The 24,830-nt window shown below is 39.0% G+C and overlaps 1 protein-coding gene across 5 annotated transcripts in view; it reads right to left on the bottom strand.

Moving 5' to 3' along the window:
• The window catches only part of GRIK2 (glutamate ionotropic receptor kainate type subunit 2), a 1,201,011-nt gene that overhangs the window by 833,522 nt on the left and 342,659 nt on the right, over positions 1-24,830 (bottom strand). For all 5 annotated transcript variants that reach the window (XM_054557912.2, XM_063724917.1, XM_063724918.1 and 2 more), the window contains exon 6: positions 2,726-2,752. The gene's annotated coding sequence lies outside the window, so the exon portion shown is untranslated. The remainder of the gene's footprint in view (positions 1-2,725; positions 2,753-24,830) is intronic.

Genomic DNA, 24,830 nt, shown 5'->3' with positions numbered 1-24,830 from the left:
GCGCACCAGCATGGCACATGTATATGTATGTAACTAACCTGCACATTGCGCACATGTACCATAAAACCTAAAGTACAATAATAATAAAAAAATAAATAAAAAAAGAAACAAAAAACAAAAAACAAACAAAAAAAAACAAGCAATGGGGAAAGGATTCCCTATTTAATAAATGGTGCTGGGAAAACTGGCTAGCCATATGTAGAAAGCTGAAACTGGATCCCTTCCTTATACTTTATGTAAAAATTAATTCAAGATGGATTAAAGACTTAAATGTCAGACCTAAAACCATAAAAACCCTAGAAGAAAACCTAGGTAATACCATTCAGGACATAGGCATCGGCAAGGACTTCATGTCTGAAACACCAAAAGCAATGGCAATAAAAGCCAAAATTGACAAACGGGATCTAATTAAACTAAAGAGCTTCTGCACAGCAAAAAAAAACTACCATCAGAGTGAACACGCAACCTAAAGAATGAGAGAAAATTTTTGCAGTCTACTCAACTGACAAAGGGTTAATGTCCAGAATCTACAATGAACTCAAACAAATTTACAAGAAATAAACAACCGCATCAAAAAGTTGGCAAAGGATATGAACAGACACTTCTCCAAAGAAGACATTTATGCAGCCAAAAAACACATGAAAAAATGCTCACCATCACTGGCCATGAGAGAAATGCAAATCAAAACCACAATGAGATACCATCTCACACCAGTTAGAATGGCGATCATTAAAAAGTCAGGAAACAACAGGTGCTGGAGAGGATGTGGAGAAATAGGAACAATTTTACACTGTTGGTGGGACTTTAAACTAGTTCAACCATTGTGGAAGTAGGTGTGGCGATCTAGAACTAGAAATACCATTTGACCCAGCCATCCCATTACTGGGTATATGCCCAAAGGATTATAAATCATGCTGCTATAAAGAAACATGTACACATATGTTTATTGCAGCACTATTCACAATAGCAAAGACTTGGAACCAACCCAAATGTCCAACAATGACAGACTGGATTAAGAAAATGTGGCACATATACACCATGGAATACTATGCAGTCATAAAAACTGATGAGTTCATGTCCTTTGTAGGGACATGGATGAAGCTGGAAACCATCATTCTCACCCAACTATCCCAAGGACAAAAAACCAAACACTGCATGTTCTCACTCATAGGTGGGAATTGAACAATGAGAACACATGGACACAGGAAGGGGAACATCACACACTGGGGCCTGTTGTGGGGTGGGGGGAGGGGGGAGGGATAGCATTCGGAGATATACCTAATGCTAAATGACAAGTTAATGGGTGCAGCACACCAACATGGCACATGTATACATATGTAACAAACCGGCACGTTGTGCACATGTATCCTAAAACTTAAAGTATAATAATAATAATAAAAAAAGTGAGAATCGAATCAACTGTATGCTACCTACCGATGCAAAAAAAAAATGGCTTTTAAATATAGAAAAATATATGCTAAAAGCAAAAGAATTGAGGAAAGTTATACTATGCTAATGCTAATTATGGAAACGCTGGAGTGGTTATATTAATTAGTCAATATCAAAGCAAAGAATATTACCTCGGATAAAGTTATTTTGTGATGATAAAAAGGTCAATTCCTCAATAAGGCATAACAATTCCACCTAATAACAGCTTTAAAATATATTAACCAATAACTAATAGAACTGCATGAAGGAATTGACAAACACATAACTATCATCAGAGATTTTAACACCCCTCTCTCTATCTAAGAGGACAAGTAGAAAGAAGTATTATAAGTAGACATAAACAACACTACTAACCTATGTAACTTAATAGGTGTTCAGTGAAGACTCCATGCAACAACAGAATACTACAAATACTTTCAAGTGTATGTGAAACATTTAACAAGATAGATCTTATTCTGGGGCAAAAAAAAGGAAACCAAAATTTCAATCAATTTTCAAGTATCCAAATCATACTGTGTTCTCTTTGGAAATAAATTAGAAACCAATAACAGAAATATTTCTGGAATATCCCCTAATTAAAAAAATATAAGTAACACATAGAAGGAACTCATTGGTCAAAGTTTCAAAAGGTAAATTATGAATATTTTGAAGTGAGTAAAAATGAAGCAACATAAAAATTTGTGGGATAAAGGTAAAGTAGTAGTTTGTATAAAATCTGTAGCACTAGATGCCTATATTAGATGAAAATCTTAAATAAATGTAGATTCTGCCTTATAAAACTAAAAAATACAAGTAAATTAAACCCAAAGTGAGCAGAGGAAAGAATAAAATAAAATAAAAATTTAAGAAAAAAATCAGTAAAATAGAAAACAAGAAAAATACAAAGGAAATCAATGAAACCAAAAGCTGGTTATTTGAGAAGATCAATACATTTAATCATCCATAATGATCAATTTTTAAAAAACAAACACATACAAATTACCAATATGAGTAATGAGAGGTAAGGTATGCATCATTACAGAATCTATGGATATTAAGAAGATACTAAAGCAACATTATGCATAACTTTATGCCAATGAGTCTGACAATCTAAATAAATAGATAAATTTTTTTGAAAGATGTAAACTACCAAAGCTCACTAATAGAATCCGGATAGCCCCATATCTATTAAAGAAATTGAATTTGTAGTTAGAAATCTTTCCACTGAGAAAACTGCAATCTCAAGTAGCTTCCTAGTTTATTTTTTTCAGGAAACCAAAGAGCACAAAATACTTACCAACTCTTCTATGAAGCCATCATTGACCTGAAAGCAAAATAAAAACATTACAAGCAAATAAAACTAGAAAATAATGCCCCTCCCAAATACAAATGCAAAATTATTAATAAAATTTTAGCAAACAAAACTCAACAATACAGAAAATGAATACTACATTTTGTCCAAGTGGGATATATCCCAAGAATGCAAGGTATATTCAAAAACTCAAAAAGAAAAAATAATGTTATCATTATTAAAACTGAAAATTCATAGTTCATAATAAAAGAGATGAACTTAGAAAATAATTGAAATGGAAAAATAATACAATAGCATCAAAAAGTAAAATAAATAGGGATGCATCTAACAAAAGATGTGCAAGGCGTATACACTGAAAACTAAAATACACTGCTAAGAGACATCAAAGCAGACCAAAATAAATGGAATTATACACTGTTTGATGGCTCATAAGACCCAATATTTTTATGATGGCAATTTAAATTTGGATTTGATGTCATGCAAATTAAAATTCTTGTAGACGTTGTTTTAAAAATTGGCAAGCTAAATTCTGAAATCTAACATCATAAAGAAATACAAAGGATGTACAATAAGCAAAACAACTTTGATTTAGAAAAAAAAATTGGATGACTAACACTACCTAATTTGAATACTTAAATCTACAATAATCAAAACAGTGTGATTTGGTATAAAGATAGAGAAAAAGAAGAATGGAACAGAATAGAGAGTTCAGAAATAGACTCGAACATATATACAGATAACTGGTATTGAACAAAGGTTCAAAGGCATGTCCTGAGAGAAAGGATAGTCTTTTCAACAAATGGTGCTGAAACTATTGAATATCCATAAGCAAAAAACTGAGCTTTTTCTATAATTTGCACCATATATAGAAGTTAGCTTAAAGTGGATTATAGACCTAGATATAATACATTAAACATAAATCTCTAGAATAAAACAAAACACTTTTGTATCCTTAAATTAGACAAAAGATAAAACATCAAAAGTATAATCCATCAAAAAATATATGGACCTTTGCAAAATTAAAAACATTTGCTTTTTGAGAGACTCTATTATAAGAATTCAAAAACAAACCACAGACCAAAGAAAATATTTAAAAATCATATATCTGATAAAGGATTGGTATTTACAATATATAAAGACATCTTAAACTGAATAATAAGAAAACAACTCAATTTTTTCAAAAATGGAAGAGGATATACTAATGGCAAATAGTCATAAGAAAATATAATCAAGATAATTACAATAAGATAATACTACATACCTACTAAAATGAGTAAAATTAAAATATTTACCACACCAAGTGTTAGTGATGGGGCAGGGGAACTAGAACTCACATACACTGCTGGTGAAAATGTGAAATAATACAACCATATTGGGAAACAGTTTGGAACTTTATTAAGAAGTTAAAAATATATCTATAACACATGTAATTTCCTAAGAGAAATGAAAGTATATATCTATACAAAATCTTGTACATGAGAGCCTATAGTAGCTTTTTTTGCAATAGACCAAAAATGGGTACCACCCAAGCATAAACCAGCTGGTAAGTGGATAAACATGTTGTGATGTATCCATACAATGAAATAACATTCACCAATAAATAAGAATTAACTATTAATACACAAAACAACTTGGATAAATTTTAAAATAATTATGCTAAGTAAAAATAAAAAACAAAAACATAAAGCAAGCCGAGACAAGAAATGACCAGGGTCTGGGTAGCATATTGAATATAGCTAGGCTGGAAGTCAGATAGACCCCAGCACTTTTTAGTTAAGTATGTGATTAAACCTAATCTTTGGGCAACTTATTTTAGATTGTATTCACTGTCATATGAAACAGAGAAACAATAACCTAAATTGTCTTTTTAATATTGTTCTCTGAGGTAAATTATCATTCAAAATTATATCAATCACATTAAAAAGTTGAGACTTGACATAATTAGCAAAGTATTACTTGATCTCCCAAAGCCCTGCCTTCATTGCATGTAGCTTTATTCCTGGCAACCACAGGCTGCATTACTGTGACTGCATTTTCCCTGCCTTCCAAAAGCTGGCAGATATCTGCAATATCACTGCCTTTGTCTTAACCATGTCTGAATAGAGTTCACAAGTTTAGTAAATAGAAATACAAATATTGCATGAACCATAGATATAATAAAACATAATTCTTTGTTTATCTGAAATTCAAATGTGACTGGGAATTCTGTACCTTCTCTGGCAACCATAGATAAGATAATTTCAGGTCTTTGTCTTTGACATTCTATATCCTAGACACACTTTTGGTACCAGAGAAATCATTTTAGTTATTTCAAGCAGAATGGAATTGAATAAAGGGAATTCTAGGCTTGCAAATATGTCAGAAGGGGGAAAAATAACAGGGAAGGCTCCTTCTACATCTTAAGTTTGTCATTAGATTTCAGGAAAATCTTCTCATGTCAGGAACTGCAGGAAACCAATTGCAATGCCCATGGCTACCAACAACACCAAGGAGATAATTCCTGAGGGAACTCTCTAAAGAGGCCCATTTGGAGGCTGATGCAAGTTTCCCATCTTTACATATGACCATTAAAGTCATATATATGTAAATGTTTGAATCAGCTTTACTTTTAAGAGCCAAAAACTTGTAACAATACAAATGTCCATTAAGAGTGCAATAGATAATAAAGTATGGCATGGTCATATAATGGACTACTACACAAGAACTAAAAAATGAAATACTGCCACATGCAGCAACATGGATAAGTCTTACAGACAACATACTGAGTAAAAGAAGCCAAACAATGCAAAAACCATACATAACTGTGTGAGACAATTTACATGAATTCCAAAAGCAGGCAAAGCTAATCTGTTAGAAATCACAATTGTGGTTACCTCAGGTGGGTATTGATTGACAATTGACATGAAGGAAACCTCTGGGATGATGAAAATGTTCTGTGTCTTTATCAGGGTGTTGGTCACACAGATACATGCATATGTAAATATTCACCAAGCTGTAAACTTAATAATAATGCATTTTACAGGGTACATTGGGGTTTGTTGTTGTTGTTGTTAAGTCATATTTTCTGGAGCCCACACAACTATCTACCACTACTGGAGGAGGAATAACATTCCCCACTTTCCTTACAACTTCCAAATGTCATCAAGTGTCTCTTGGTAGAAACTAGAACTATATGAGCAAGGGACTCTAGAGAATTCAGTGCCCAGGATTCTGGCCCTAGCAAAACAGGCGACAGGATAAGATGGAGTAGGAACGATGCTGAGTGTTCTTCACAATACTTTTATCTTGTAGAGAGTGAATGAAAAGCAAAGAATAAAAGTGTTTTAGATTGTGGGCACTGCAGATAATATTTTAAAAATAATCCCCTTGGAATATCCTACTATCTACAATTTGTGGTTAGCTAGGAACTAGAATATTAAAATTATGACTCCCTATACAATTGCATGATAAACATTTAAATATTCCTAGAACATGGGAAAAAATCTTAATTAGACTATACTTTAACAAAACAAAACACAAGCTTTAATTCCCCAAAAAAAGAATTTTTATTGAAATGGCAGAAAATGCAATACAATTACAAACATATTTCAATAACTTTCTTATCATAATTGCAAATATGAGATATATACTATTTTCATGTTTTTATTTTCCTTGTTTTATTTACCTTCCTTAGAAATAAAATCTTTTAATGTACCCTGTCTAGCTTCAAGTCCATCAATCCAATTTTATGACTTTTAAAATTAGCATGTTTTACTACAGAGAAAAGTACTTGGCATGTTATAAAGTGCATGCCATTAATGGCATACTTTTTAGGTTTTTCTTCAAATTAAAAAAAATCTGTAATTATGCATACTACAAACCAATAGTTTAAGGTTTTATCACACCACATTACAATGACAAAACACATTACAGAGAATAAGGGTTGCAAGTCTTACAAAACACTATAAAAATATCTTTTTAAAGATTTGTTGCCTACTCTTCCGCAAATTTTCATCTTTAATACTATCCGTACTGCTATAATTTGTCCTGTGTCTTCCAGCATCCTGTTATGGCTCAGACAATATCATTTAACAAGCAAGGCCCATATACTTCTTTTTAATTTGGAAGCCTCCAATTGTATTCTTAACTTGGTATAGATTTGTCACATTTCCTTAAGAAGAAGAACACAGGACAACTTACATAATACAGATATGTTGTTTCATTCCATCTGTCATTTTATCTTTTCCCACCTCCACTGAGTATGGGCATCCTAGGTTCATTTGGATGCATTGTGCTTATATATCCCAGCATGTTCCTGAAGAGAAAAACACTGTCCCTCTAAAAACTATTCTCCCTACCTTCCCCATAGCATATTTTGTAATTTCAAGTTCACTGGCCATTTCCTTCTGATTTATGGCACACCACTGCAAGTGTCATCCAATAACTATTCATGAGAACAGTTGCAGCAGGATTACTGGGTGAAAACAGCAACTTGAAACTGTTTAACCATGTCAAGGGCCTCTCTTTTCCCATATTCTTTTTGAAAACATGACTAGCACCTGATTGCAATATTGTAGTCATTTGACACTTTTCCATACATCATTGAATACTATTGTCAGAGGTTGATGAGAACATATTCAAATGTCTTGAATTCAGCTCTATGGCTCTCAGACCCACCAAAATATATGTAACTTTTCTTTCCAAGCTTTTGTTTCTTCATCCCTGCTTTGATTTCCACATGCTATTTGGCATTCTTTTCCTAATTCCTGATTCTTTCATGATATCTGAACTCATTTCATAGAATATTCTTCAATTCTTCTCTTCTTCATCACACTTATGTAAATCTGACCACAGTTCTCTTAAATCATTCAACATGCTTTTCTTGAATGTTTTAATGTATGTAAAGTGTACCCACTTTTTTGTTTTTAATTCTCTTTCTCTCATCTTTATCATATTTTTTTCTTTTGTTCTTTTAGTTATTTATATTTTAATTTTCTCTCTTGCTTTTTTTTTTTTTTTTAATCTATGCTTACAAGAGGCCCCATGATACAGTGCAGAAGCATTAAACAGGAAAGAAGTCTTTGGTTAATATCGGTACATTAACTATTCCTCTAACCTTGGACAAACTACTGCTCCTCTACCGGCCTCCTTTTTTTTACTTGTAAATGGGAAGATTGGTTGGAATGTTTTGTGAAGTTGCATCTAGTGCTGGAAATTCTATAATTCTAAGAACCAGTAACAATATCTATATCTATATCTATATCTATATCTATCTATATCTATATTTATATTATATCTATGTCTAGCAAGCTAGCTATTTTCCTGTTGTATTCAATCTGTTTCTTGCACTAAAGTAGAATCAAACTTTTTCTCTCAGTTTCCTGTTCTAAATTCTGCAATATTATGTTACTTATTGTTCTTATTCTGGCTTTCACTTGTACTTTATTTTACTGATTTCTGTCTTGTTTTTGGTCTGAACTCTAGAGAAATCAGAGTATAAAATTTATCAATATCCTGCTCTGTACATTTTAAACCTAGCAACATTTGGTAAACTACCCAACAGTTCATGAGCACATTTACATGTGAATACACACACACACACACACACACACTGCTGCCTTTGGAATCATAGTGGTCTAAGTTCAAACTCTAACTATATACAGTCATGTATCACTTAATGATGGAATTATGTCCTGAGAAAAATTTGCCGTGATGTGAGTCTGTCATTGTGCAAACATCATAGAGTGTACTTACAGTGACCTAGATGGTATCACCTACTACACACCTAAGCTATATGGTGTGCTCCTATACTGTAATCCTGTATATCATGTGACTGTACTGAATACTGTAGGTAATTGGAACACAATTATAATAAGCATTTGTGTATCTAAACACAGAAAGGTAGAGTAAAAATGTGGTATAAAAGATAAAATGCAGTACACCTGTATACAGCGCTTCCATGAGCGAAGCTTGAAGGAGTGAAAGTTGCTTTGGATGAATCAGTGAGTAATTGGTGAGTGCATGTGAAGGCCTAGGACATTACCACACACTACTGTAAACTTTACAAACACTGGACACTTAAGCTACACTAAATTTATAATAACTTTTTTCTTCAATAATAAATTAACCTTAGCTTAAATTTGTCCTTTTAATTTTTAAAACTTTTTGGGTCTTGTAAATACCTTATATACATTGTATACAAATACCTTATATCTTATAAATACAAACACATTGTACAGAGGTACAAAAATATTTTCTTTATATTCTTATTCTATAAGCTCTTTTCTACTTTTTATTTTTTAACTTTTTAAACCGTTTTATTAAAAACTAAGATGCAACACACACATTCACCTGGACATATACTGGGTCAGGCTAATCAATATCACTGTTTTTCTCCTCCATGTCTTGTCCCACTTCAAGATCATCAGGGGCAGTAACACACATAGAGCTCCTATGAAAATACTGCCTTCTCCTAGAATACCTCTTGAAGGACCTGCCTCAGGCTGTTTTACACTTAACTTTCTCTGTAAGTAGAAGGAGTACACTCTAAAACAATGATAAAAAGCACAGCATAGTAAACACAAACACCAATAACATAGTCACTTATCATTATTATCAAGAATTATGTACTATACATAATTTTATGTGCTAGACTTTTATAGTACTGGCAGTGCAGTAGGATTGTTTACCAGCATCACCAGGAACACATTAGTAAGTGTTGCCCTGTATTGTTACAATGGCTAAAGGTAATTGTTCAGATACATTATAATCTTATGGTACCACTATTATATATGCGGTAGGTCATTGACCAAACTGTTGTTACGAGGCACATGACTATACTTGTGGACAAGTCACTTCCCTCTCTAAACCTGCATTTCCTCAAATGTGAAAAGAAGGTATGTTTTTCACATTTGAAAACAGAGCCTCAGAGCTCTGTTATGAGGACTGCACAGGTAATTAATGTACACCACTCAATACAGCATAGGCATATAGTAGGTCTTCAGTAATTGTCCAGCTGTTTTCCTCCTCCTTCTCATTATTATTATTATTATTATTATTATTATTATTATTATTATTAAAGATGGAGTTTCACTCTTGTTGCCCAGGCTGGAGTGCAATAGCATGATCTCCACTCACTGCAACCTCCGCCTCCCAGGTTCAAGTCATTCTCCTGCCTCAACCTCCCAAGTAGCTGGATTACAGGCATGTGCCACCACACTTGGCTAATTTTGTAGTTTTAGTAGAGTTGGGGTTTCACCATGTTGATCAGGCTGGTCTCGAACTTCTGACCTCAAGTGATCCACACAGTTTGGCCTCCCAAAGTGCTGGGATCACAGGTGTGAGCCACTGCACATGGCTTATTATTAATATTATTTCAAATGCAAGAGCTTCTTGAGGCAAGCCAGATTCCTTGACCTTCCATGAATGGCACCATAACTGTGTCCTGGTAGAAAGATGGGGTCCTTCAAATACTTAGATCTGTTTTTAATAACCCCTGGAGGGATTCTTCCTTGGGAGATTTTCTGGCAATGATAAAAGGATTTGTTAGCAATGACTGAATCTACTTTATGTAAAGAAAACTACCTAAGTTTTATTATATGGTGTGAATGGCAGCTCTAGTTTACCTCTTCATTAGCGAAAAACTGATATATCTCTTAGCTAGTGTCATCAAAAGAATAATATTTGCTCTGGTCCTGAACAAATAGATAGATTTGTCACACATAGCTTCCTCCTTCTTTGCCCAGATAGGAATTCCTTTGTCTGCCAACCACCAAATTGGTGGACTTCGCTGTACCCTAACCCTCATTCTCTGCTTTCCCTTTTGCATTAGTGGAAAGTATGTCCTGCCAACTTTTCACTTGTGCTCCTGATCCTGTTTCCACTCACCTTCTCTGGGGCTTTTATTCCACGGTCATTCCTGTCTCTCCTGCATTATTTATTCCTTCTTCTCTACCATGCCATTACTATATGCTAATGACAGGTTCTAAGATCTACTCTCTTTAAAATATAAACCTTCCTCAGTTCCAAATCCGTCAGTTACTATTTCATCTCTCATGCCCTTCACAGGAAAACTGAAACAATAAAAATAAAAATAAATGCTCTCATGTTCTTCACTTCCTTACTTTCCATTCACACTCAGGCTTCCTTCACTTTTGAATCAAAATGCCTCTATCTATAACAATCAAAAAACTATCATTTTGTTAAGTCCATATCTACTTTACTGGTTTTCTCTGCCTTGGCCTCTAAGAAGCATTAACACAGTACTCACTTTTTCTGAAGTATTTTTCCCTTCATTTCCATGGTGTCACATAGTCCTGATTTTCCTTTTCTTCTATCCTCCATCTCCTTTGCTAGACTATCCTCCTCTCTGACTTATTAATATTTTTCTTAGTTTGGACTGCTAAAACAGAATGCCATGGACAGGGTGATTTACGTACAACAGAAATTTATTTCTCAAAGTTCTGGAGGCTAGAGTCTGAGATTAGGGTATCAACACGGTCAGGTTCTGGTGAGGACCCTATTCTGTCTTCTCCTTATATCCTCATATGGTGGAAGGAAGGTAAGAGATTCTCTGGGGTCCCTTTGATAAAGGCTCTAATCCCATTCATGAGAGATCCACCTTCATGACCTAAATACCTCCCAATGGTCCCACCTTCTAATCCCATCACATTCAGAGTTAAGATTTCAACATATGAATTTGGTGGGGAGGGGGATACATTCAGTTGATAACAATATCGGGGAGCCTAAGGGCTCTATTCTGAGATGTTTGCTTTCATCTTTCTGTAAGTAATCTCTCTGTGTGTAATCTCTTCCAGTTTCATGGATAGAATTGCTGCTTTTGAACTGACTTCCAAAATCTTATCCCTGGCACCAAGCTCCACTCCTGTATATCCAGTTTCTGCTTTACATCTCTACCTAGATCTCCAATAGGCATCTCATACTTGACATGTTCTAATCACCCTCTTAATATAAACCCCTCAGTTCCTCTTAAAATCTTCCCATCTCATTAAATGGCACCACCATCTTTCCTGTTAGACTAAACTAAAATCATAGCCTTACGATTGGCTCTTCTCTTTTCTTTTTATCCCCTTAAATTTAATTTAGGTAAGCCCTGCCTATTATTTCTATCTATGAAATGCATCTCAAAGTATCCATTTATCTCTACCTCATATGCTGCCATAAATATGAAGAATACATGGCTCCAGTAGTCAACCCTTAGGGACTTTCCAAGAAAGGAGTATAATATAAAGATATTTCAACATGTGTTAATAACATGTGTTAATAACATGTCTATTATTTGAACATGTGTTAATCCAAAGTGCCTTCAAAATGCATAACTCTGTCTTTCTAATTTAAATATTTAAATCTGCAACTTTTAAGACTAATCAGAATTTTCAAGTTTGCAATATGCTATGGCAATAAATAAAATTTAAAATATGCTTTTGATAGAAAATATCTCTTTATATTTGAAGTTAGAACTTAATATATCTCATTTACATCTCTCCTTTTCTTCCTCTTGGATCCCCATGCCCCTAACTCTTATACAGCCCAAGAAACAGTATTTGGGGACATTACTATGTATTCTCTTCGCGTTTTAAGGAAACAAATTGCTAACACATAATTTTTTGGTGTAGGATCTAGCAAATATATCTTTCCCCTTATGTTAATCTGATTCTCCTATTGTCACCTCACTTGGTGAGCAGGCTTGTAAATTTTTGTTTGTTTTGCTTAAATCCCATAAGCCCTACACAACCTTCCTGGAGGCTAATATAGAACAGACCACACAATGATATGCTGGAAATAATGCCACCCTCTGGGTATCTTCTGCTCATGTATGTAGATTATGGACCTCAGCAGTTGGCTTTCCCTGCTCTCTAGGGGAGACTCTCCAAAGTGTTTCTGCTTCAAAACTTCTCCAATATTTTAAGAGGACTAAAAATCTTACTTTGCTTTCTCCCTTTACCATATTTCTTTTCGCAGATTTTACTAACCAATAACTTTTTATCTTGCCCTCCAGCTTCCAAGATGACTAGTTTCCTCAGATGTCTCTTCAAGTATCTCCTGCCAATCAGAATTCGATGCTGTCCTACTCCATAGTATTTTCTGCTGCAGTTTTGTTAAACATACTTGTGTTAGTTATTCTCTCAAAATCTCCTTTGAAATCCTTCTCGTGCTACTGTCATTCTGTCTCACTTTGTTTCCCAATTAAGTTTTTCTCCTATCTTATATTTCCACTTCTGCTATAGTGTCTTTATTCTTACCACTATCAAAGTCACAATATCTATTAGCCACTCCTTTTCTGATCTTTGCTTTTTTCCTGATATTCTTTAGTTTTGGCATATTTGGAAGAATTACTAAAATAATCTCAAGAGTCTTGGCCTCCTTTTTCATATTATGTATTCTCCAAAGTTGAGTCTACTTCTTTTTGTCCAATATGAAGCTTACAGCAAATTTATTATTCACAAGGAATTTAATTATCTCAAACATGTCCCTTGTGTTCAATCCAGCTGAGTTTCTAACCTGCGTTCCCTAGCTGAACAACTCTTTTCAGCCTCCTGTGACAAATCTTCACTGTAATTCTCCCCTTGAAGGCATCACCAGCAGCCTTCCTATTCTTTTAGAGACTAAACAAGTTCTTTCATGGCTACTTTTAAGCTCCTACCTAAGTTAATCCTTAAAAAACACAAAATATCTAAACCAACAGGCTTAGTTTGCCTTTCTTTTCCTTCTTCTTTTGTTTCTCTTTTCCACACTAACTCAGCTTCTTAGTATGGTCCCTCTTTTTCAAAGTCTACATTTGCATTTGGCCTAGACATGGACAGTGGGCTTGGTCTGAGCTCAGGAATACCACTGAGAGATCATCTCAGGTAAACTTCACCCACTGTGACTCTCCCAGAAAGAGTCTTTCCTTCTTCACAAGGATCACAATAGCCTGAGCACATACTATTCTGTTGCTTTCCCTTGACTCCTCCAACACCTGACCTACCTGAGTCATTAGCCTTCGACTGAAAGATTGAAGCACTAAAAATCGTTTTAGGAGTTCTGGCTCTTTTCTCTGGATTTCATCTCTAAATTAAATCTGTGTTGCTGTCCTCATTCTTTGTTCTTCCTTTACTTCTTATCCCAGGAGCCGTCATGCTGCCTCATCAGAAATATAAGCCTCTAATGCAGGTAAGAGAAGATCTACAAGCTAAATTTAGCAGTAACTGTATTTAAACTTATAATGGCTCTAGCATATGTAAGGACTTCTAACCTGAAAATTATAGGGGTCTGCTGTGATCCAGCCAGGCATGGCAGCACAATCAAAGAAATGGTAAAACAAAATTAAATACAATTTACTTCAAATCTTCACTCATCTCTTTAGAAACCCCACAAGACATAGTAAAATATCTTTAAAATCCTTTTTAGCTATCACTGCCACTCATATTCTCTATACAGATGGAGATCTTTACAAAAACTCAACCCACATGGCTCTTCTCACTTGCCATATGTTCTCTCTGTCATGTCAATGGCTAAAGGCACTCCTTCTTTAGTTCATCAGTGCACCAACCTTTGCTACACAGTGGTTTTCTATTTTCCTTCCTTCATGCCTGTGCCATCACTCCATCCACACCATGCCCCCCTCGGAAGCCCAAATTCTCTATTCTTGAGACATCCCACTGTGCAGAAGAAAGAGGTATAGTGTAATATATTGCCCTCACAAGAATCAGCACATTACCCCAACTGTAAACAAACAAAAAAAGAAGGCCTATGAACTGACCTATCCATGCAGGATAGAATCCTCCCTCCTTTGAAGGGAGCACAAGAGTGAGAAAGCATATATGAATATAGTAAATACTTATACTTCCTTTTGAAAAAGTCCAAATCCACATGTGCATAAAAAAGAACTGGAAGGAATATTTTCTGACTCTATTTCTACCTTTCTGATGTGTACATAAATGTCTAGAGTTAATGTCAATCTTAAGTCTAGTATATACAGAACACTTCCAGACTGCAATAGTAAAAAGAAAACTGGTATAAGACTTAGAAAACCTGGAATTAAATATCATCACTACCACTGGCATTTAACAAGTCACTTGCTGTCTTAGTGTGGGTTCCCCAGAAACAAATTCTAATTCAAATATTTCAGTATAAGTAGCTGACTTGGAAGGTGATTCCAAGAACACCAGTATTTGAACAGAAAAATGAAACAGAAAAAGGAAAAAAGTTAATAATAAACGTATTATGAATTATCACCATGGGCAACTGGAGATTGATTTTGCTAGAGAACTCGGGAGATGGTATAGAAGATACATCACCAAGTTATTCCACTCCAAGATGAGGAAGGTATGTATTTACATAGCAACCCCTATCAAGTGTTGGTTGAGAGCGTGTGTGTGTGTGTGTGTGTGTGTGTGTGTGTGTGTGGCGGAGGGTGGAGATTAATTCTAGCCTGCCTTTAGAACAGACAGAGAAGGATCTGTTGATCAGAGTGAGCACTGAGTCACATGTCCTATCAGTCAGAAGAGGTGTCAAGATACAGGAAAATAGTAAATACACCAATTCCACAGGTAGGTCACTTGAATATCTTGCTACTTCCTCCCCTTGCGTGACCCAGATTTACTCATAACCTGTATGAAGGTCATTCCATCCCATCACTGATTCACAATTTCTTTCATAAAATTAGATTAGGAATATTGGTGGAATAAAGTACAGTGCTCACAATTTCAGTTGATCCTGAAGCCATAACTGGTATGCACTGTCTCCTTTTATCATCCCCATGCTAGCTTTTTTGCAAAAGAATCCTCAACTACTGATTCAGCTTCTCTAGGTTGCTTTCCTGGTAGGGTGACTCAGACTCTCATCCTTGAAGTGTCTGAGTGCCTAGTTACTGTACTCTTGTCAGATGTGGCTGCTGCAGTGCCCATTTAGTTATCATCATGAGGAGAAAGGCCATTTCTCTTACTGTCTCCTGTCACTGAAGAGGAGGAATTAAAAGCTGAAAAACAACAGGAATGAAGTCAGTGGCAAGACCAACAAGTGCCACTGACCAGGCCTGAGGTTAAAAGATTAACTCCCACCCCGACTCTAACCACATGTGCTATCTATAGATCTCAATCTATCACAACCCTTTCACATGGACCCCTTAGTGTTGTAAGCCCTTAAAAGGGCCAGGAACTCTTTCTTCAGATAGCTAAGTTCTTGAGACGCAAGTCTGCCGACGCTACCAGCCAAATAAAATCTCTTCCTTCTTTAACCTGGTGTCTGAGGGGTTTTGTCTGCAGCTGGTCCTCCTCCGTTTCTTGGTTCCCTGACTGGGAATTGAGGTGATTAACAGACAGTCAAGGCAGCCCCTTAGGCGGCTTAGCCCTGCCCTGTGGAACATCCGGCCAGCTTGAACGATGCAGAGCCTGACTCCTGGGTAGGCATTTGCCCTGCTAGAACACCTCATCAGAGCTGTGAATGGCAGGCCCCCACAGAGGATCAACATAGCAGCTGAACACGAGGAAGGAACCAGCGCTTGGAATCCAGACATCTGGTACTGTAGGACCAGTCTTTGGAACTTGCCCACTCCATTTGAGTGGAAGCATGGCCTGATCATCCACAGTGTGCCCTTATTGGCACTTTGGTCTCAGTATTGATTTCGATTTGGCTTGACTTGTTTGCAAAAAGAAAAGTGAAAGTGAGTGCTTGAGTTTGAGAGGGGCAAGGTGAGTGAGTGACCCCTTTACCCTTTCCTTCTTGTGGTGTGAGTGTTGTTTTGTCTTGGGAGGAAGATGGGTGGAATGCAAAGTAAGCCAACTCTGCTAGGAACTATGTTGGAAAATTTCAAGAAAGGATTTAATGGAGACTATGGAGTTACTGTGACACCAGGTAAACTTAGAACTTTGTGTGGGATAGACTGGCCAACATTAGAAGTGGGTTGGCCATCAGTAGGAAGCCTAGACAGGTCCATTGTCTCAAAGGTATGGCACAACGTAACTGGTAAGCCAGGACACCCAGACCAGTTTCCATACATAGACACTCGGTTTCAGCTGGTTTTAGACCCTCCACAGCAGTTAATAGGACAGGCAGCAGTAGTACTAGTGGCAAAGGGACAGACAGCCAAGGAAGAATCCCACTCCACCTGCTGAGGGGAGTTGGCTCCTAAAGTCCTGTCGGACTCAACATCACAGGATTCATGGCAAGAAATGGCACCAGTGCCCCCCACCCTTTCATCAGGGAGGAAGGCCTCCCACTCCTGAGCCCACTGCGCCCGAGCTTCCACAAGGCCTACATACCCCTAGGCCACCCAGAGTAGAAAAGGAAGGATGCGAGACCTTGAGAGAAACCCCTCCTTTGGCAGCCCGTTTGAGGCCTAGAACTGGGATACAAATGCCCCTGAGAGAGCAATGGTATACTGGGATAGCCGAGGATGGGCATATGGTGGAAAGGCGTGCCTTTGTGTACCAACCCTTCACCTCTGCCAATCTTCTCAATTGGAAAAACAATACCCCATCCTATACTGAAAAGCCTCAAGCTATAATTTGTTTGCTCCAAACTATTATCCAGACCCATAACCCCAACTGGACTGATTGCCACCAGTTGTTCATGTACCTCTTTAACACAGATGAAAGGAGGAGAGTGCTCCAAGCAGCAACTAAGTGCCTGGAAGAAACTAAGTGCCTGCTGATTACCAAAACCCACAAGAGTATGTGAGGATACAATTACCAGGAACAGACCCCCATTGGGACCCAAAAGAAGACAGGGTATGCAAAGGCTAAACTGGTACAGGGAAGCCCTTCTGTAAGGGTTAAAGAAGGGAGCTCAAAAGTCCACAAATGTTAACAAAGTCTCTGAGGTCATTCAAGGGAAAGATGAGAGCCCAGCACAATTCTACGAGAAACTATGTGAGGCCTATCGTATGTATATTCCCTTTGATCCCAATAGCCCTGAAAATCAGCACATGATTAACACGGCTTTAGTTAGTTAAAGCACAGAAGACATTAGAAGAAAATTGCAGAAACAGGCTGGGTTTGCAGGCATGAATACTTCACAGTTATTGGAGATAGCCAATGAGGTGTTTGTGAATAGAGATGCAGTAAGCCGCAGAGAGAACTGCAGAGAGAGTGAACGCCAAGCCTGGTGAAATGCCGACCTGCTAGCTACAGCTATGAGAGGGGTCCCCCTGAAGGGGTGAGAGAAGGGGGGTCCCAGGAAAAATACCCAGTCTGGGTGTCCACGTTTGCAGTGTAACCAGTGTGCTTACTGTAAGGAAATAGGACATTGGAAGGACAAGTGCCCCCAGTTGAAAGGGAAACAAGGTGACTCTGAGCAGGAGGCCTCAGAGAAGGATGAAGGGGCCTTGTTCAACCTGGCAGAAGGGTTACTGGACTGAGGGAGACCAGGCTCATGTGTCCTCAAGAGCCCATGGTCAGGATGACAGTTGGGGGCAAGGACATTGAGTTTCTTGTCAATACTGGTGCTGAACATTCAGTAGTAACCACCCTGGTCACCCCCTTATCCAAAAAGACAATTGATATAATCAGAGCCACAGGGGTTTCAGCAAAGCAAGCTTTCTGTTTGCCCTGGACCTGCACTGTGGGGGGGCATGAAGTGATTCACCAGTTCCTGCACATGCCTGACTGCCCCTTGCCTTTGCTAGGAAGGGACTTACCTAGCAAGCTGACAGCCACCATCTCTTTTACAAAGCACGGCTCTTTACAGCTAAAGCTACTTGGAACGGGAGTCATCATGGCCCTCATGGTTCCTCAGGAGGAGGAATGGAGACTCTTCTTAACTGGGCCAGGCCAAGAGATAGGATCAGCTCTGGCTAAGCGGTGGCTAAAGGTGTGGGCAGAAGACAATCTTCCAGGGTTGGCAATCAACCAGGCCCCCGCACTCATAGAAGTTAAGCCTGGGGCCCAGCCGGACATACAAAAACAGTGTCTGGTCCCCAGAGAAACTCTTGAAGCTATCCAGGTCCATCTCAAGCAGCTGAGGGCCTTTGGAATTATAGTCCCTTGTCAGTCTCCATGGAACTCTCCCCTCCTGCCTGTTCCCAAGCCAAGGACTACAGGCCAGTACAGGATTTGCGCTTGGTCAACCAAGCTACAGCTGAGGACAGCTGGTTCAACTGACTGGTTCACCTGGTTCATCCTTCAGGGATGCTTTCTTTAGCATCACACTAGCCCCTGAGAGCCAGAAACTGTTTGCCTTTCAGTGGGAGGATCCGGGGTCAGATGTCACCACTCAGTACACTTGGACCCGGCTTCCCCAAGGGTTCAAGAGCTCCCCCACTATCTTCAGGGAAGTGCTGGCTCAAGACCTCCAAAAGTTTCCAGAGACCTAGCCTGCATGTTGCTCCAGTACATCGATGACCTCCTGCTGGGACACCCCACAGCAGTCGGGTGCGCTCAGGGAACGGATACCCTGCTCCACCACCTGGAGGAATGTTGGTAAAAGGTGTCCAAGAAGAAAGCTCAGATCTGCAGACAGCAAGTACGTTACCTGGGATTACTATCCAACAGGCGGAGCGCAACTTGGGATCAGAAAGAAAGCAGGTCATTTGCAACCTATCAGAGCCTAAGACCAAAAGGCAGGTGAGAAAATTCTTAGGAGCTGTGGGGTTCTGCAGGTTATGGATCCTAAACTTTGCAGTACTAGCCAAGCCCCTGTTTGGAGTCACAAAGGGGGGTGACAAGGAACATTTTGAATGGGGGTCCCAACAGCAACGAGCTTTTCATGAGTTAAAAAACAAACTCATGTCGGCCCCAGACCTGGAGCTGCCTGACCTGACAAAACCATTTACACTATATGTGTCAGAGAGAGAAAAGATGGCAGTTGGAGTTTTGACCCAGACCATGGGGCCCTGGCCAAGGCCGGTGGCCTACCTCTCTAAACAACTGGATGGGGTTTCTAAAGGTTGGCCCCCATATTTCAGGGCCTTGGCAGAAATTGCCTTGTTAGCACAAGAAGCAGATAAGCTGACTCTTGGGAAAAATCTGAACATAAAGGCCCCCCATGCTGTGGTGACTTTAATGAATACCAAAGGACATCATTGGCTAACGAATGCTAGACTAACTAGGTACCAAAGCTTGCTCTGTGAAAATCCTTGCATAACCATTGAAGTTTGTAACACCTCGAACCCTGCCACCTTACTCCCGGTATTAGAGAGCCCAGTTGAACATAACTGTGTAGAGGTGTTGGACTCAGTTTATTCTAGCAGGCCCAACCTCTGAGACCATCCTTGGACATCAGTAGACTGGGAGCTGTATGTGGACAGGAGCAGCTTGGTCAACCCACAAGGAGAGACATGTGCAGGATATGCAGTGGTAACCCTGGACGCTGTCACTGAAGCCAAATCATTGCCCCAGGGTACTTCAGCCCAGAAGGCTGAACTCATTGCTTTAATTTGGGCCTTAGAGCTAAATGAAGGTAAGACTGTAAACATTTACACTGACTCTCGGTATGCCTTCTTTACCCTCCAAGTGCATGGGGCGTTATATAAAGAAAAAGGCCTGTTGAACTCTGGGGGAAAAGAGATAAAGTATCATTGAGAGATCCTGCAATTGTTAGAGCCAGTGTGGAAGCCCCCAAAAGGTGGCAGTCATGCACTGCAGAGGACACCAGTGAGCTTCCACCTCGATTGCCTTGGGGAACACCCAAGCTGACTCAGAGGCTCAAAAGCAGCATCCACTCACTACCAGGCATCAGTCATTGCCCCCCTGCTCCCTCAGGCACCTGACCTTGTACCTACTTATTCTAAAGAAGAGAAGGACTTTCTCCAGGCAGAGGGAGGGCCAGGTGATAGAAGAGGGATGGATCCGGTTATTGGATGGAAGAATAGCCGTGCCACAACTGCTGGGTGCCGCAGTCGTATTGGCTGTGCATGAGACCACCCATCTAGGCCAAGAGTCATTTGAAAAGTCATTAAACCGGTACTTCTACATCTCACATCTGTCAGCCCTTGCCAAAACAGTGGCGCAGCGGTGTGTCACCTGCTGGTAGCACAATACTAGGTAAGGTCCAACCGTCTTGCCCAGCATACAAGCTTATGGGGCAGCCCCCTTTGAAGATCTCCAAGTAGACTTCACTGAGATGCCCAAATGTGGAGTTAACAAGTATTTGCCAGTTCTAGTGTGTACATACTCCGGGTAGGTGGAGGCCTATCCTTTATGAACTGAGAAACCTCATGAAGTAACCCGTGTGCTTCTCCGAGATCTCATCCCTAGGTTTGGACTGCCCTTACGAATCAGCTCAGATGACAGGCTGGCATTTGTGGCTGACTTGGTACAGAAGACAGCAAAGGTATTGGGGCTCACCTGGAAACTAAATACCGCTTACCAACCACAGAGTTCTGGAAAAGAAGAGTGGATGAATTGGACTATCAAAAATAGTTTAGGGAAAGTGTGTCAAGAAACAGGATTAAAGTGAGTACAAGCTCTCCCTATGGTATTAAGATTAGATGTACTCCTTCTAAAAGGACAGGATATTCCCCTTATGAAATATTATATCATAGGCCCCATCCCATACCACGGGGACTCCCAGGCATTTCTCAAGAGCTAGGTGAAATTGAGTTAAAGCGACAGCTACAGGCTTTAGGGAAAATTATACAAACAATTTCAGCCTGAGTAAATGAGAGGTATCCCGTCAGCTTATTCTCCCCAGTTCACCCTTTCTCCCCAGGTGAACGGGTGTGGATCAAAGATTGGAACGTAGCCTCCTTGCGGCCATGGTGGAAAGGACCCCAGACTGTTGTCTTGACCACTCCAACAACTGTAAAGGTAGAGGGAATCCCAGCCTGGATCCACCACAGCCGCGTAAAACCTGCAGCACCTGAGACCTGGGAGGCGAGACCAAGCCTGGACAACCTCTGCAAAGTGACTTTGAAGAGGACGACAAGCCCTACTCTAGTCACACCCGGAAGCTGACTGGTCCACACATAGCTGAAGCATGAGGAAACTCATCGTGGGACTTATCTTCCTTAACTTTTGGATTTGTACAGTAAGGACTTCAACTGACCTTCCTCAGACTGAGGACTGTTCCCAGTGTATGCATCAAGTTACTGAGGTAGGGCAAAAAGTTAAAACAGTCTTTCTGTTTTATAGTTATTATGAACATACTGGAACTCTAAAAGGGACTTGTTTGTATAATGCCACCCGGTATAAGGTATGCAGCCCAGGAAGTGACCAGCCTGATGTGTGCTATAACCCATCTGAGCCCCCTATGAGTATAGTTTTTGAAATAAGATTGAGGACTGGCAACTGGGGAAACGCTGATATGAGTAAAGTAATAACTAGAATAGAAGAAAAAGGAATCTCCAAACAAATTATCTTAAAATTTGATGCCTGTGCAGCAATCAACAGTGACCTGTATGGAAATAAATAAGATGCGGCTCTCTAGATTGGGAAAGGGCTATATAGTAGAAAATAAGTATGTTTGTCATGAATTAGGATTGTGTAGTGAAGATGAGAGTGAGAACTAGCACTACTGAGTGAGATTCTCAAAGAGGGGAATGAGGAGCGAGGCCATTTCTCTTACTGTCTCCTGTCTCTGAAGAGAAGGAGGAATTAAAAGCTGAAAAACAACAGGAATGAAGTTGTTTTCATTCCTGAAATGACCAACTGGCACCACTGACCAGGCCCGAGGTTAAAAGATTAACCCCCCACTCTAATCACATGTGCTATCTATGGATCTCAAGCTATCACAAACCCTTTCACGTGGATCCCTTAGAGTTGTAAGCCCTTAAAAGGGCCAGGAATTCTTTCTTCGGAGACCTCGGTTCTTGAGACACAAGTCTGCTGACATTCCCGGCCAAAGAAAGCCTCTTCCTTTTTTAACTCGGTGTCTGAGGAGTTTTGTCTGTGGCTCGTCCTGCTACAATCAGGCATGGGAGAACTAAAAGCATCTCACTGAATACCCTAAGCTCTATCCATACCCTTTCTTGGCTTCATTTGTAACAGAAATCCTAGCTCCTCTTGACAACCAGGGTCAATTATCCTGCCAATGTGGTAACTTCTTTCTTTGCTTGCTTGGCCACTATTATGAGAAACACAAAATGATCAGGTGGTAGCCATAGCCAAAGCTTAGTGGAACATTTACCATGTCCATTGGTAGAAGCCTTACTTTTTGTTCTTAGTAACTGAGACCTCTAATCCAGGGTTTAAAGTTGTGGGAACAGTAATCACAAATTTGTCAATTAGACTGATAGTGAGATGAGCCATGCCAACTTCCACTCTTTGGTTCCTTTTCTATCAGGAGACACCATATCATATAATGAAAATCAATTTAAAGAATATAACATCTTTTGAAATCAGAGGCCCCTTCCCCTAGAACTAGAAGCTGGCTTTTTAGCATCCCCATCTATTACCATATATAAAAATCAATGCAAAAATGGGTTAAAGACTTAAATATAAGACTTGAAACTATGAAACTATCAAAAGAAAACGTTAAGAAATTGCTACTGGACATTGGTCTGGGCAAATATTTTTTGGGTAAGACCTCAAAAGCATAGGCAACAAAAGTAAAAATAGATAAATGGGATTGCATTAAGCTAAACAGCTTCTGCCCAGCAAAGGAAACAAACAACAAAAGTGAAGAGACAATCCACAGAATGGAAGAAAATATTTTTAAATTATCCATCTGACAAAGGATTAATAACCAGAATACATAAGGCACTCAAAAAACTCAATAGCAAATAAATAATCTGATTAAAACATGGGCAAAAATTGACATTACTTAAAAGGAGACATACAGGCTGGGCGTGGTGGCTCATGCCTGTAATCCCAGCACTTTGGGAGGCTGAGGTGGGCAGATCACCTGAGGTTGAGAGTTTGAGAGCAGCCTGGCCAAAATGGTGAAACCCTGTCTCTACTAAAAATAAAAAATAAAATTAGCTGGGCGTGGTGGTGGGCACCTGTAGTCCCAGCTACTTGGGAGAATGAGGCATGAGAATTGCTTGAAACTGGGATGCTGAGGTTGCAGTGAGCTGAGATGGTATCATTGCACTCCAGCCTGGGCGATACAGTGAGACTCCATCTCAAAAAAAAAATTTTTTTTAATAGAAAAACAAGACATACAAATGGCTGATATATGAAAAATGCTCAGCCAGGCACAGTGGCTCATGCCTGTAATCCCAGAAATTTGGGAGGCCAAGGTGGGTGGATAACCTAAGGTCTGGAGTTCGAGACCAGCCTGGCCAACATGGTGAAACCCCATCTCGTCTAAAAATACAAAAAATTAGCCGGGCATGGTGAAGGGCGCCTGTAATTCCAGCTACTTGGGAGGCTGAGGCAGGAGAATCGCTTGAACCCGTGGGGTGGAGGTTGCAATGAGCCGAGATCATGCCATTGCACTCTAGCCTGGGCAACAAGGGCAAAACTCCATCTCAAAAAAAAAAAAAAAGAAAGAAAAGAAAAATGCTCAACACTAATCATCAGAGATATGCAAATCAAAACCACAATGAGATATTATTTCACCCCAGTTAAACTGGCTATTATCAAAAACACAAAGAATAACAAATGTTGACAAAGATGCAGTTATATTCCCACCAACACTCATACACTGTTGGTGGGAATGTAAGTAGTACAGCTGTTACTGAAAACGGTATGGAGGCTCCTCAGAAAACTAAAAATAGGACTAACATATGATCCAACAATCCCACTGCTGGGTATATATCCAAAAACATAAAGGAAATCAATATGCGGAAGAGATACATTCCAATATACTCCAATGTATATTCCAGCACTATTCACAATAGACAAGATATGGAACCAATCTAAGTACCTGTCGATGGATAAATGGATAAAGAAAATGTGGCATATATATACAATGGAATACTATTTGGCCATAAAAAACGAATGAAATCCTGTCCTTTGGAGCCACATGGATGGAATTTAGGTCATTATGTTAAGTGACATAAATCAGGCACAGAAAGACAGATATTACGTATTCTCACCATATGTGGGAGCTAAAAAAAAGTGGATCTCCTAGAGGTAGAGAGTAGAATGCTGGTTACCATAGGATGGGAAGGGAAGTAGGAGGGGGAGGGAGGAATTAGGAGTTGGTTACTCAGTACAAAAATGGTTAGATAGAAGGAATAAGTCCTAGCATTTGATACTACATTAGGGAAATTTTAGTCAACAATAAT

This window comes from Pongo abelii, chromosome 5 (assembly GCF_028885655.2).
Source record: "Pongo abelii isolate AG06213 chromosome 5, NHGRI_mPonAbe1-v2.0_pri, whole genome shotgun sequence".
NCBI classification, from domain to species: Eukaryota; Metazoa; Chordata; class Mammalia; order Primates; family Hominidae; genus Pongo; species Pongo abelii.
The sequence above is the reverse complement of the archived record's forward strand: the minus strand, read 5'-3'. Positions and strand labels throughout refer to the sequence as shown.